Consider the following 16,140-nt stretch of genomic DNA (forward strand, 5'->3'; position numbering starts at 1 on the left):
CCGGGGGTGGGCTGTGAGGCAAAGGTGGGGTTGGTGAACTCAAATGGGGCAACAGGGAGAGAAGGCTGTGGAATGGCAGTGAGGGGGAAGAACAAACATGAGGGGGGCAATGGGGAGGGAAGGATATCGATTGGCAGTGAGAGGGAAGGATGGACATTAGGGGGGCAATGGGGAGGGAAGGCTGCAGAATGGCAGTGAGGGAGAAGAGCAAACACGAGGGGAACCTTTCTGGGGTTGCCCTCTAACCTCTTGTTGCAGTAGGAGTCTGTTTAGAAAGAAAGGAGGAAGGCTTCCTTGCGGTGAAAGCCATTGAAAGTCAATGGCTTCATTAACACTGTTAAAGGGCTACTCAGAACTCAGTGGCTTCCCATCACAGTCGCTGCATCTCAAGAGTAACACATAGGAATGTAAAATTTGGGAATGCAGGCAATAGTGAATTGGGCACAGTTTTATCTTATATGGCATTCCATCAATGAAGGCCTGTCAAGGGTTCACCAGATTTGACAATCCTAATTGGCCAAAGAGCATGATCAATTGATTGGTCATTAATATGCCATATCAGAGATTGGAGCATAGACCTAGGTTGGGTCACTCATCTCACTTAAACTTTAGCATCCCACGCAGAGCTCAAGATGTTACATATCTGTGATGCCACCTTGGTCACCTCGATGCGTGTGCTAGTGTATCAGGGACAAGGCAGCATCAGCCACCATGCAAGTAGGGCAGGAAAAACTATGGACTCTTACAGTCTCCAAGCATTGCATCTTCTGAGCTTCATTTTCATGCCCCTTGAATCATTAATGTCTTCAATGTTTCCTTTCAGAGAGAAGGCAAAATCAGATATGGATCCAGGGCTCAATGCTGCCTTTGTCAGGGTCCTAATGCAATGGAGGAGGTGAAGGAGGGAGAGGCGACTCTGCACGCAGCACCAGCAGGAGGGACATGGTCAAGCGGAGCCAGAGCATGAGCAGGAGGGTCAGGAGGAGGGACTCAGGCAACGGAGGTGACTCACCAGACCTAGAGTTTATCGTCCAAGAGTCTCCTATTTACAAATGAGTGAGAGGCAATGCTGTGCACATCTGCACTTGTCCCGAGCTCTGGTACATCACATATGCCACCTTCGTCGTGAAACCCTGATGCCACGTGGAGTTGAAGGATATCCCCTGCCAGTGGCTTTGAAGGTGACTGTAATGCTAAATTTCTTTGCCCCTGGGTCTTTCCAAGGATCAACAGGGGGCCCATGTGATATCTCTCAGTCCGCAACACATCGACACATAAAGGAGATCACAGATGCCCTTTACAGGGAGGCCCATCATTATGTCAGGTTTGCTCTGGATGAAGATAGCCAGGCTGCGAGATTCCCCAGCTTCACTGCTATCTCAGGCCTCCCAAGAGCGCAGGGTGCAATAGACTGCACCCATGTAGCTATACGGGCTCCATGGCAGCAGGCCCTAATGTTTATAAACCGCAAGGGCTAACATTCCATCAATGTACGACTGGTGTTTCATCATCAGAAGCACATACTGCATGTTTGTGCACAGTACCCTGGGAGTTGCCATGACTCCTACATCCTGAGTCACTCCCATCTGCCTGAGATTTTCGAGGTGACATTGCGTCTGTTTGGGGATCAGGTCTTCCCACTGAAACGCTGGCTGATGACATCGGAGCGTCACCCTCAGAGTCGTTCTGAGGAGGGGTACATCGCTGCTCACAGCTCCACACACTCCCGTTTACAGCAGACCATAGGGCTTCTGAAGATGCGCTTCAGATACTTGGATCGCTCAGGTGGCTCACTCCAATACACTCCCAACAGGGGTTCCCACATCATCTCAGTGTGTTGCCCCCTTCACAATCTGACATTGCAAAGAGGTGATCCCCTGCCAGAGGATGAACTTGAGGAGGATGAGAACTCATCAGAGGATGAAGACCCAGAGGCCCAGGAACCTCATGAGGCTGCTGAGGGTCAGTATAAGTGTGATTGCACCATGGAGGAAGATGTGGGGGACATGCCTGTGATATGTTAATTGCTGACACATTCCGGGATGAGTGAAGTTAAGTGAGGGAATATGACCACATCTCTCCTGGCCCTCAATGCCATTTTCATTCAACTCAGGGGATGTCCACCAGCCTGCAGCGAGACCGAATCCCACATTCACACTTGCCTCATGAATTGCCAGGCCATGATCTTTGCTTTGGTCCATGGGGCCCTGTGAGTGAGCTCACTCTGGGAACTGAGAGTCCACTTAGAAACAAGGGCGATGCGAGAGAAGACTTGAAGCCTTCGCCGCCATCTAACACTGCTGTGACTGAGATGTGAACATGCCTAGGGATCTCCTCCTCCTGTGCATGTCTTTTCTTCTGTCACTACCACTGAGGAGACACAAATGTCACTAGAATATCAGTGTTGACTCAATGGTGTTCCTTGAGGAAAAAGGGTGAGAAACATTTACATCACACATTTCCAATAAAGATTTAAACACATCCAAGAGCAGAATTTGGCGCGAATTCCTGCCATTCCAGACAATGGGAAAATGCCCGCCACCGCACTTAGCCTCATTTATGGACAATCTGCCTGAAGAGTCTGTGGACACCTCAGGCGAACGGCTGTGTGTGACTCTTCTTTCAGTCACAGAAAATTTATTGAGGCAGACTTTGATTCTGGACAGCTATTGAATGGGCAGCAGGCACTGCGATTGTGCCACCCACCAGATATCCTCTGCGAGAGGACGAAGCAATTTCAATGGCCCGAGAGTCAGCCGGATAAGGTCGGTGAGGTTTGAGTGTAGAACCATCACTGGCGGTAGCTCACTAGCTGAAGTAAAGGTGGGGATTCTAACATCCAGGCAAACTGAAAGTTCTATGTTCAGCATGGGGTGTGATAGAGGTGGGGGAGGTAGGATTTGTGCAGACTTGTTGGCAGCAGATCAGAGGATTTTAGTGTGGACAGGAGGAGCTTTCATGCACCTCCTCGCTCCATAAAAGTGATGTATAATCCCTTTAGTTACCTGCTTCTAGAGTGGCCTGCAGTCCCTTTAATGACCAGTGGTTTGGTCACTCAGTGCTTAGTGCAAGTGGGCACAGCATGTGTGGCGTATGCTCCATTCATTGGCACCTTAAAATTGCTGTGGGGATTTACAAACTGTGAAAGGGGTTTTATTGGCACACAGAAACTAGGCTCTGGTGTGAAACAGGCAATACTACCACAGGCTGGAAATGGTGGTGGCTGCTTTAGGAGCAGGAATGAGGCAGTAAGATTGTCCATTGCCATTTTCAGTCTGCTAGCCCTTACTACCTGCCATATGGAGGCCCTGCCACCTTTTCTTTTAAGAATGATGTGCTTTTCTCTCTGCCTAATTTTATCACACAAAAGATAAATCTAACAAGGCATTTAGATTATCAAAGTAATGAAAGCTTTCAGAGGATGAGCAAATATGTGAAACCTTAGGCAGGATTTTGCCTTTTGGGTCGCGATCAAATGATGGCCCACACACTGCACCATGTCAGAGCAATTATCATGATTTCCCCAGAATTCACTAACTAGTGGCCAACGGGCACTCTCGCCACCCAATGAAGGACAGTGGGTGGATACTCGAAGCTGGAGTGCCAATAGACAGCAGGGTGGTGCTGGTAAACTGCCATGCTGGCCGACGGTGCAAAACGCGCCTGCCGGGCTCTGCACTTGCCCCACATCAGGGTGAAAATTCAGCCCCTCCTAAATGGACAAATGGGTAACGATGAGAAACTAATTAGAGGGCCGACACTTTCAATTTCAACCAGCCCCCATCTAGAGCAAGTAAAGTAGTCTATCTTGTAAGGAGGCAATCTGACATTTTCATGTATTTTCTCTGTCACGCAATTTGAATTGCATATTCAGGAAGGTTACTCAGCTTACATTGGGAATTAACTTCGAAGATAGAAAAACTTTAATAAGTTAACTTCACATGAGTATGGTTTCCATCAGCGAGTGACTGCAAAAACAAATCATGGGCAAAATTTTAAACTGATAGTCCGTGGCCAAATGGCGGGACCATTAGTGAGTCAGGAACCCACTGGAATCTCCAGCAGGCTTTGACTGTGGCTCTTTAACTGAGCTACAATATTAGCATCCTGTTTTGGATTCCCTGACCAATCAGAGAGGAGATTGACATATTGGATCTGTCAATTTAATTTCTAATTAAAGGAATAAGTTACAATGGCTCATCTGCACATGGATATTTGGGGCCTCAGCAAGGACAGGAAGGCTGCTCCCCAGTTCTCACTCTTACCTAGAAGTTCTGCTGTGGGATCTGAGGGGCTGCAGTGAGGTGAGTTCTCGAAGGACTGGATGAAGAGGACAACCCCAATTCAAGTTGGCATGCATGGAAGTGGCCGAGAAAGTCAGCAACAGAAGTGTGGCTCCTCCAACCTGGAGACAGTGTATTGAGAATCCAGGATGTCAGGAGGGTGAGAAGTGTGAGTGGCATAACACCACCAGGTGCCAAACCCCACATTCTGACTCACCCAAACTTCTTCTGTACAGCATGCCTCAGAACAACACACCTTGCAGCTACATTCTCTTCTCTTCTCTCAGCGCACTTCACATTCCCATCTGAGCAGCCAACACTCAGACGCATCCCTGTCCTATTGCTCTCTCACAGCCATGCCTCACGGTCACCCTCCACAAATGGTGTCCTTCCCTCCTCTCCACACAAGCCATTATGAACACTCCTAACTCACTGCTTTCTCTTCTTGCAGGAGAAGACAGCATACAACCTTGGGAAAAAGTGGAGTGTGCTTGGGAGGTAAGGGGTGATGATGGGTGTTGGCTCTTCAGTGACCAACACCTTGATGGCCATTAGCAATGCATGTCCATGCCCACCTAGTCCACTGAGAGGGAGGTCTTATTCCAGGATGCTGCAGATGTCAGCAGCCATGAATACCTGCGGCACTAGTGCTTGGGCATGTTGAGAGAGCTGATGAACTGTCTGTAGACCCTATGTCGTTCCTCCTTGGAGCTGGATCTCTGTGTCCCTCCCCTCTGCCCTGTGAAGCGGCATGTAGTTGAGGAGATGGCAGCTGGTGCTGCTGCAACTGATGTTGGTGTTGGTGTTAGTGTTGCTGCTCCTCTTATCCCTCATCAGACATGCAAGTTAGAGCTGCACAAGATGCTCCCAAGTCATGTCGGAGTCTGGCAACAGGAAAGTGCAGCTGGAGGCGATTAAAGTGCAAGACAGATAAAGTGACTTCCAAGAAATTGGCAATCACTTGCCAAGCAGTGAGAACACTCTCTTAGAAGATGTGCTGTGAGCAGCAGCCTCTCACCTAGCTGATTAAAGGCTTCCCAGCCTGTCAGTTTCATTGAAGAATTTTTGTTTTTTTCCCGTTGTACACTCATCTCAGTGACCCTGGCGAGTTCCACACAGCTTGGGAAATAGGTCCGCTTGGTTAAAACACAACTTAATGACCTATTAGAATACTCAAATACATGAACAACACCTGCATGGGGGTTCCCTGCTCGCCTCTGAACATGATTGGATGAAACCCGGAAGAAGGCTTTGTGATGTCAGGATTCTAACCCAGCATATTTTTTAAGGGATTTAACTCCCCACAAACTCCCAAACATGCCTCCCCTTGCCTGTGAAAATTCCACCCCATGTGCCTGGATACCAATGCTTTTGGAAATGGTACACTTCCATCTTAGAAACTTCCTGATCATAAAAGAAAATGAAAGACTTGCATTTATCTGGCATTTTTAATGACTACAGGATATCCCAGTGCTTTACAGCCAATGAAGTACTTATGAAAGGTAATCACTATTCAAATGTAGGAAATGCAACAGCCAATTTGCGCACAGCAAGCTCCCACAAACAGCAGTATGATAATGACCAGATAATCCATTATTGTGATATTGATCACAGGATAAACATTGGCCAGTACATTGAAGGTAACTCCCCTGCTCTTCTTTGAAATAGTGCCGTGGGATCTTTTATGGAGACCCATGAGGACAGGCGGGGCCTCGATTTAACATAATTTCGAAAGGCTCGCACCTTCGACAGTGTAGCACTCCCTTTATTGTCAATGTTTTTTTTGCTCAAGGTCTGGAGTGGGATTATTTAAGGATGTTGATCCATGTTCCATGTACAGAATCTCCCTGATAGCTTCCTTAAAAGGTGTGTACTAAAGACAAATTTAATCAATGTTGTTTTAGTGACCTTTATAGATGAGGAAATACTTTAAATTTAAATACTCAGCCTACATTTACATTTTCCTTTGGTTATTATATGTGGGAGCAGTGAAAATGTTTTATGTGTTTCATTAACATTGTTTAATTCATCATATTCATTGTATTCTTTATAACAATATAGACACAGAATGAACTTGGAAATACCAAAAAAATATTTAGAATGATAATTTGAGAAATGTGGGGAATTGGCAAGCCTTCACTTAAAAAAAATGACCAGCAGTGAAATAGGATAAGTGCCATCGAAATTGAGGCTACATCGTTACCTTGCAAGTGCCAATGTATTCTATTTATAACATATACTATTTATAACACTTCAAGTACGTTTCCAACTGAAAAGGAAATATATATATTTAATGAGTAGTTTTGCAGGTTTTGTAGCCTAAGAAAATCAGGAGGAACTGTCTGTTGATGCCACTTTGTCATGCAAGTGGAAATATGATTTTTATTGTCAGTGGTATTTCTCTACACAAGTGTTAGAAATAAAGGAAATGTCATGGCCAGCAGTGAGATAATGATAAATATCCCCACAAATAAGGCTGACCAGATAACTTATGAGCAACAAAATCATGAGTGAATTATGGCCAGCCACACAAGTGGAGATATTTATCACATCTCACTGCTGGCAGGATATATTCTATTCATACCATATCTTTTAAAATATAATTTTACATTTTTTATATTATGGTGAAAACATATTTTTATGGTTCCCAAACCACAGATATGGGAATATATTCCAATAATATGCATTGTTATGGGAGCAAAGCACTAAATGCTTTTGATGATGATACAAAAAAAGTTTCTTTGATGGGGTGGTGTAAAATGGACAAAACAATTTTTAAAGCCCAAGGAAATAAACAGTTGCCAGGAAAATTTCATATCCATGTTGTCATACATAGGCAGAGAACTTGACATTTGAGTAAGTAAGGATGCAGACATAATAGATTTCCTCATTTTCTTGCTCTGGGGACCGGGGTTCGAATCCCGTCACAGCAGATGGTGGAATTTGAATTCAATAAAAATCTGGAATTTAAAAGTCTAATGATGACCATGAGACGATTGTTGATTGTTGTAAAAACCCATTTGGTTCACTAATTTCCTTTAGGGAAGGAAATCTGCCATCCTTACCTGTCTGGCCTACATGTGACTCCAGACCCACAGCAATGTGGTTGACTCTTAAATGCCCTCTGAACTAGGGCAATTAGGGATGTGTAATAAATGCTGGCCTGGCCAGTGACGCACACATCCCATGAACAAATTAAAAAACTTGTCCCGTCATACATCATATATATGCACTGGCCCCTAATAGAAGGGAGGGAAAGTCTAAATTTTAGATAGACTTCTGTAGTGCAAGTTTACACGTAAAGTTATCGGTTAAATGTGTAAACATTTATTTGTTGGCTAACTTTTAACAGAATGGCATTTAACCTGGTAAAATATCATTCCAAATTCAATTTTTTTTTCATTCCTTCACGGGATGTGGGCTTCGCTGGCTGGGCCAGCATTTATTGCCCATCTTGAGTTTCCGTTGAAAAGAGTTCCAGGGTTTTGAAGGAATGACAATATATTTCCAAGTCAGGATGGTGCGTGAATTGGAGGGGAACTTCCAGGTGCTGGTGTTCCCATCTATCTGCTGCCCTTTTCCTTCTAGATGGTAGTGGTCGTGAGTTTGGAAGGTGCTGTCAAAGGAGCCTTGGTGAATTCCTGCAGTGCATCTTGTAGATGCTACACATTGCTGCTACTGTGCGTCGGTAGTGGAGGGAGTGAATGTTTGTGGATGGGGTGCCAATCAAATGGGTTGCTTTGTCTTGGACAGTGTCAAGCTTCTTGAGTGTTGTAGGAGCTGCACTTATCCAGGCAAGTGGGCAGTATTCCACCAAACTCCTGACTTGTGCCTTGTAGATGGTGGACAGGCTTTGGGCAGTCAGGATTCCTAGCCTCTGACCTGCTCTTGTAGCCACAGTATTTATATGGCTAGTCCAGGACAAGGGCAGTAGATAGATGGGAAAACCATCTAGATGGTAAGTTCCCCTCCAAGTCACTCACCATCCTGACTTGGAAATATTCTGCCGTTCCTTCACTGTCGCTGGGTCAAAGTCCTGGAACTCCCTTCCTAACTGCACTATGGATGTACCTACACCTCATGGACTACAGCGGTTCAAGAAGGCAGCTCACCATCACCTGCTCAAGGGCAACTAGGGATGGGCAATAAATGCTGGCCAAGCCAGCGATGCCCACATCCTGTGAATGAATTTAAAGAATGTTCCTTGCTTGAGTCATTTCATTGTGCTTTTCAGGTGCTAAAGTCCTGCAAAATTAAAATATCACTTATGACATTCTGATATCAAACTTTAACCAAATATTATTTTCTTGTCTGAAAATTGTGCTTCAGGATGGTTTTCAGTGAAACAGAAACCGATTCTAACTGAGATGGTCTGGCTTTGAGAATGGACAAAAAATCAGTGGAGAGAAAAAACGCAAATAACTTAAATAAATATAGATAGAGAAAAACAAATTTAAAAGAATATAAGACATATAAAGTGTATAAATAACAAATAATACAATATAAAGGATAAGAACATTGGAATAGAAGAAATAATAGCAAAAATGCTGTTGTCGAATTACTTTATAAGTCACACTCAGAATTTTTAAAAAAAGGTATTATTTACTTTAAAATACTGCTATTATGTTATTTGCAATGTTATAAATGTTGTATGATAAAACCTTAAAATATCATCCAAGCTAGAAACACATACTTCCCTGGTGTTGCTGGCTCTCTGTAAGCCACAAGTACGACCAGATTTCAGCAGTTTTCTTTCTCATCTCCATAAGTTTATAGATGTCTAAGAGCTATGAATCTGAATGGGAAGATTCTGATTGTACCCTGTCACTGAGCTGCCACCAATATATCTGCATTATATGTTTCTACAAGTGACTGGAGAAGCCTATAAATCTACATCTTCCCATAATGGTTAAATATGAATTCAAAACTCCAATCTAGAATTTTCTCGGATTTTTCATTTTTCTCCTTCCTTAAATTTTATGCATTTCATATCTATCTTTCTCATTAAAAGTAACTTAAATATAGTAAACAAACAGCTCAAATTATGTAAATAGTTTTAGTTACTAATAGTTTTATACGTGTCTCCGCTGGGTTAAGCTCAACGGATTACTGGGTTTTTAATGTATTTTGTGCAAACTACATTTGAGGTCACTGGTAAAATAAAGAACTTGGCTACTTGCTAAGATGCCCTTCCCCACTCAAACCATACTTTGTTTCTCAGCTCAACAATCCTTTTTTAACCTTTGACTTCAATTTTCTTTTAGGTATTCCTTTGCTCTCAGTTTTCATTGAACTTTCCCTTCCATTTTTTATGTCTCTCTCTCTCCTCTGTTACGGAGTCAGCTTCAATTTTCAGACAGCTCCATAAAATTCCTTACTGCATTTCACCACTGCCATTATCCCATCCTTTAATGGCATGAAAACCCTCACAACACACTCAGTTGTGCTCCTCTGCCACAGGAATGCTAACTCCTTCACTTGTAACAATTTTTATTTTATTTTTAAAATTACGTCGAGTTTCCACACTTCAGATCAGCAAGCAACTGAGTTCTCAAGACTTTTCTCATGTAGGATAAAGAACAGCACTCAACACAAGAACAAAACATCAGCGCAAGAATTGCCATTTTCTAGTCAGAAAGGGTTAAATATGTCAAGAGGCATCATTGTTTTCTTTGATGTGAGCTAGCTTTCTAGTCATCCTTGACATATATTCCCTCAAAGCAGTGCTCTTGCTAGCTATCCACTCCTGTATTATGACACAGTTTTCCCCATCTTCTCTCTTTATTTTCTTCCTGCCCTTTCTCTTCTCTTGCACTTTCACTCAGATGAAGTTCAGTCTACATTTTTTAGTCAATCGCATAATAGTTTAGTTGAGACTTTACCTCTTCCTTGACTTAGCAGAGAAATATCTCCCTCCTATTTCTGGCCCACAGTGCCTTGTCATCTGTAGCATTCTGATATCAGTAGCTGCTTAAGTGGAAATGTTTGATCATCTTAGGGACATGGCTTTCCGTCATGCCTGTGTCATGATGTGTCAGCATAATATTCCCTAATGGCTAGTTAGAGACGTTCTTCAGCACCACTACCAATGGGAGTGGCTGCAGCAAAATACTCAAGGACCAAAGGTCAAAGGTAAGCAGGATGGCAGATTACAGAAAACACCTTGGCTCTAACATTCTTCTTTTTGCTACAAATAAAAGAAAAACATGTTTTTCACCAAGATTAATGAAATCGCTGTAATGTGCATCTGTCAAGCATGTGCTACGTGAAACTAGAATTTAGTTAGTGTCAATGACAATGTAGCAGCCTATCAGAATGTATCCTGCAATAATGATTCTTTCACACTTTTCAAGCAGCTAATAAGCCAGTTTAACCATTACAATTGTTAATTCCTTTTGATAATTCATTTACAAATGTGTAACTATTGAACAGAATTTCTGAATACTAACAGGAAAAGAAGTAGAACACCACAACAACATTTTAGTTGGATAAGGCAGCCCCCTGACAAGCAAAGAATGGAAGAGGTGTGACAGCATGTGACAGTCAAGGTCAATATTATCTCTAAAACCTTGTCAGAGGTCGAGGAGAAAGTGTGTATCTTTTATAAAAAGCACAAAGCTAGGACATAAACGTAAAGTTATCTGTGGTGCATTAGAGGTCACTCAGGGAATCCAAGTTGCTGTGGCAGCATGCACTTTTACATGCATGTTGTAGTTTGGAGCTATGGGTAGTGACATAGTGGAGGCTTCTTTTTTTCCATCACACACCTGACCAGCAGTCTCTCACCCTCTTACCACCTGCCATTGGCATGTGTTGGAAGTTTGATAATCTAACTGTTTGGCCATGGTATAAACACCCCATCCTGAGCCATCATGTCCTGGGGTGGGACTTGAAGCTTGAGCTCCCGAATCAGAAGCAAAGACGCTACTCACTGCACCACAAGGCCTCCTCAAGTTACCTAACAGGACCTTTATACATATGAAGGAATGTGGTATCTGTATGTGCAGAAGTTATTGTACCCACACTGACAAATATGACCAAGAACATGGAAATGAAAATAGGAGAGTTATACAGTGCAAATTACAGAATATATGCCATGATTTGAGATTAGAATGTATCTCAGGGAGTTATTTGCAAAGTCCTAATCACCATGTTTGCTCACAGACCCAATACCATAGACACAACACCGTCCTATTGGTATCCAGGTAAATGCAGCAGTGTTACCAACCGTCGTACTATTCAAAAGGCGCTTCAACTTCAAGAAGGCCGATTGGAACGGGTTCATACGAGCACTTGACCGCAAGGTTAAACGCATTAAACCATTACCTGAGCACTACAACCTGTTTGCAAAAGCTGTCCAGAAAACAGCCAGAAGGAAGATCCCCCGAGGTTGTAGAGCACACTACATCTCTGGTCTCACCAAGGAGAATGCTGAACTCTACTGGGGGTACGTCTCAATGTATGAATCTGACCCCTTCTCAGAGGAAACAATATCTACCGCTGAGAGGGTGATGTTAAGTATCTCTCAAGAGCGTCAAAACACCTGGGACACCTTGATAGAGACAACAGATCTTACAAAAAAACAGCAAGAAGGCATGGTCTCTCATACGCAAACTTGGAGGCCAACCACAAGAAAGCTGCCCAACATCCAAATGTGTCTGCAAACCAAGTTGCACACCAGTTGCTCCTAAATGGAAAAATCAACAAGAAATAACCAAGAGCACAACTAGATAGGAAGAAGTACAGCGATGACCCTGGCTTCACTGGACCATTCTCCATGGAAGAGCTGGAAACTGGTATATCTAGTCTAAAACACGGGAAAGCAATTGGTCTTGACAACATAGCAACGGAACAGATAAAGCATTTTGGACAGCAAGCAAAGAAATGGCTTCTACAATTGTTCAACCACTGCCTGGCAACACACAAGCTACCTAATATTTGGCCGGAGGCACATGTAATAGCACTATTAAAGCCCGGAAAAGATCCCTCAGATCCTAAGAGTTTTCGGCCAATTTCACTGCTTTGCCACAGCAATAAGCTGTTTGAAAGCCTGATACTCAACAGGATAGCACCAACTGTAGATAAGAAGATCATTCCAGAGCAAGCAGGTTTCCACCCCGGCCAATCAACAACAAGCCAACTGCTCAACCTCACACAACATATCGAAGATGGTTTTGAGCAAGGGATGGTAACAGGTGCTGTTTTTGTAGACCTGTCAGCAGCATACAATACAGTGAACCATAGACATCTCCTCTGCAAGATCCTAGAGATGACAAAAGATATTCACTTAACAGAGCTGTTAGAAAGCACGCTTCAGAATCGCCGGTTCTATGTTGAACTAGGTGGGAAGCGCAGCAGGTGGCGTATTCAGAAGAATGGTCTTCCTCAGGGAAGCGTGCTTGCACCGCTGCTGTACAACATCTACACGAATGACCAACCTGTAGACGGTGTCACACGCCGTTTTATATATGCTGATGACTTATGTGTCACTGCCCAAAGCACTGATTTTAACACTGTGGAGAAAATGCTTTCTGAGGCCTTGGAGGGACTACCATCCTACTATGAAGAAAACCACCTTCGCGCAAACCCATCAAAGACACAAGCTTGTGCATTCCACTTCAGAAACCGTGAAGCCAAACGCCAGCATAAAGTAACCTGGTGTGCAGCAACACTGACACATTGCAAGCACCCTATCTACTTAGGAGTCACCCTTGACCGATGCCTCACCTTCAAGAACCACATCGAAAAGACAAAGGCAAAAGTGAGCGCACGAAACAACATCCTGAATAAGCTCACTAACACAAAATGGGGAGCAAGCTCAAAAACATTGTGAACCAATGCACTTGCTCTTTGCTATTCCAATGCCGAATACGCCTGCCCTGCATGGGAAAGATCTACTCATGCTAAGAAGATGGATGCCATTCTGAATGCAAGCTGCTGACTTATCACAGGTTGTTTAAAACCAACAAACACCAACAGCCTATATATCCTGGCGGGTATCACTGCCCCTGATATAAGAAGAACGGTAGCCAGCAAGAAAGAGCGACTCCGTCAAACATCAGATGAGAGGCACCCTCTACATGGTCATACACCTACACCCAGCCGCCTAAAGTCAAGGAAGAGCTTCATGAACAGTGTTGTTCCATTACATTCAACCCCATCTGAAGCCCGCATCGCCTTGTGGAAAGACCGGCTTGCTGGTCTCAAACAACCCCAAGCGATGGAAATTCTACCGGATGAAAACCTTCCCCCAGGAGCTAATTGCAACTGGGCAACCTGGAAGTGCCTTAACAGACTTAGGACTGGTGTAGGTCGTTCAAAGGTGTCACTAAGCAAATGGGGATATACAACCAGCCCGACAATTTGTGAATGTGGAACTGAGCCAAAGACTATGCAACATCTCCTGCAATGCCTATCGCTAGAGGAACCCTGCACTGTTGCAGATCTTGCTGAATTCAACAACAAGGCGCAAAAATGTGTCCAGTTCTGGCTGGGCCATGTATAGACTGTCCGTGGACATGATAAGAAGAAGACCATGTTTGCTCTTATATTTAACAGCAATACAAAAGGAGGTCAAATGGGCAATAGGGGATAATGTCTCAGATCATAAGGAACTCATTTGGTGTTAGGAAGCAGTGATTGACTTGTTTATGAGAGAAAATTTAGAAAGAATTAAATTGTGATAGCAGGTGGAACTGATCATGTTATACTATGCTCAAATTTTTGTATGAAAGTTACATCAGCATGTCCACATATGGATTGTGCAAATGAAATTCTAATGACAACACAATATCCAGATGGAGGTACATGCCTATGTATATATAATTTATTGTCTAACATCTTGAGAAATAAGGATACTCAGCAGACCTTGAAGAGGACTAGGCACTTGATCCTCAAATGTCACTGCTCCTGCTTGAAGCAGGGACCAGGTAAAGGAAAGTTAAATATGATTGAATAAGCACATAGCAAGGCTCTGAATATTGAGGAAGAAGTAATGCTTTCAGCAGTTGATGAGGAACCAAATGCTGCATTGAGGAGGGCTACCACGCTGCATGTTCCTATATGTTCTGTAGGGATTCAGTCTTTAATAGGTTTTTTCAAACGGCTACAGCAGTAGTCTTGAGCTGTCACTTGCACACAATATTGAATGATTATGTGGTAAGAAGTTTAATTTACAGCGATGCACTGCCACGTTCCAAATCAGTGATGCTGTTGAGTACTTCTCGGCTGGGATTTTATGGGGCAGCTGTGGTCCCATCTTTTGGCTGGAAAGTCAGGGGCACCCTGCCTCAGTCAGATATGGAAGCCCCGAACCAATCCCACACCCAAGAGGTCCAGCCAATCTGATAGCTGGCAGCTCTTCAGTCCTAGCAGTGCCACCTGGAGCAGTAGCCACTGCTGGAACTACAACCAGGTAGACAGCAGTGATGGAGCAGGTCCCAGAGCCCATGTAAATGGAGTTGGGTCATTGGAGCTATTCAGGTAGGTCCCAATTCGAATATTTTTGGTTTCGTTCTGCGAACACAGAATATTTACAGAGTCTGCTGAGGTAAGGAAACATTACTTTATTAGGAAACAACTAACTGTGGCTTCCTTGCCATGAGAGAGAGCAAGATAATGATTACATCACTTCCTGTGATGATCTGTACTGATGAGCATAGCACCTAGTTAGATTTAACCCTTTATTCTACATCTCCCCCGATGCTCTTGTTCTCTCTATTATACCAAATCTATGCCCATTGACTTCCATTTCTTCTTTATAAGGACAGCCGCTGTGTCAGTTTCACTAATCTAACCGATTGGGTCCTCAACTCTTTTGAAGGAGATTGGGGATTTGAGTCCTGCAGATAATCTCTCAGACGCTGCTGGACAGAAGAAGAATTAATAAATGGATCAGGTTCACCAGGCTGGTAGTCATCTCAATTGGTAGATGAATGCAGCATCTTGGGTCTGTTCGATTTGGTAGATGACTGCTTCGACTGTATAGAATGTTGCTCCTCTGTGGAAACTAGTGCATGTCTGTTCTGTCTCACCATAGCATTATCTATTTGGATCAGGTGGGACCATGATTGTGGTCAACCATTGGTCAATAGAAAGCTTGGTCTCATATTACATGCGAACATGAAGCAGGTATAGGCCACTCAGCCCTTAAAGCCTGCTCCGCCATTCAGCAAGGTCATGGTTGATCTGATTGTAACTTCCCACCTACCCCTGGTAACCTTTCACCCCCTTGTTAATCAAGAATCTATCTAGCTCTGCCCTAAAAATATTCAAAGACCCTGCTACCTCTGCCTTTTGAAGAAGAGAGTTCTAAAGACTCACAACCTTCTGAGAGAAAAAATTTCTCGGCATCTCTGTCTTAAATTAACGACCCCTTATTTTTAAACCATGACCCCTAGTTCTAGATTCTCCCACAAGAAGAAACATCCTCTCCAAATCAACTCTGTTAATACCGCTCTGGTTCTTAAATGATTCGATCAAGTCACTTCTTATTCTTCTAAACTCCAGTGGATACAAGCTTAACCTGTCCAACCTTTCCTCATAAGACAGCCTGCCCATTCCTGGCATTAGCCTAGTAAACCTTCTGTTACGACCGGTCCCCTGTCGAGGTCCCTGAATTTGCTATGATCCCGGACGAGGTACCCAAAATTGTTAGCTTCTGGAATGGGACCCCAATTTTGTTATGCTCCCGGGTGAGGAGGAATGAGCTGGTTCCCCTTCTTTATTCAACCCCCTTGGTTGGTCACAACAAGGTTTAATTGAAAAGGGATCCCTTCCCTCATGGATACCTTTTCCCAGTCCAAATGTATTTATGTATTAGAAGGAACCAATTTAATCAGGCTTTCTTGAGTCAAAG

Source organism: Cetorhinus maximus, chromosome 20 (genome assembly GCF_964194155.1).
Source record: "Cetorhinus maximus chromosome 20, sCetMax3.hap1.1, whole genome shotgun sequence".
In the NCBI taxonomy this organism is placed as follows: Eukaryota; Metazoa; Chordata; class Chondrichthyes; order Lamniformes; family Cetorhinidae; genus Cetorhinus; species Cetorhinus maximus.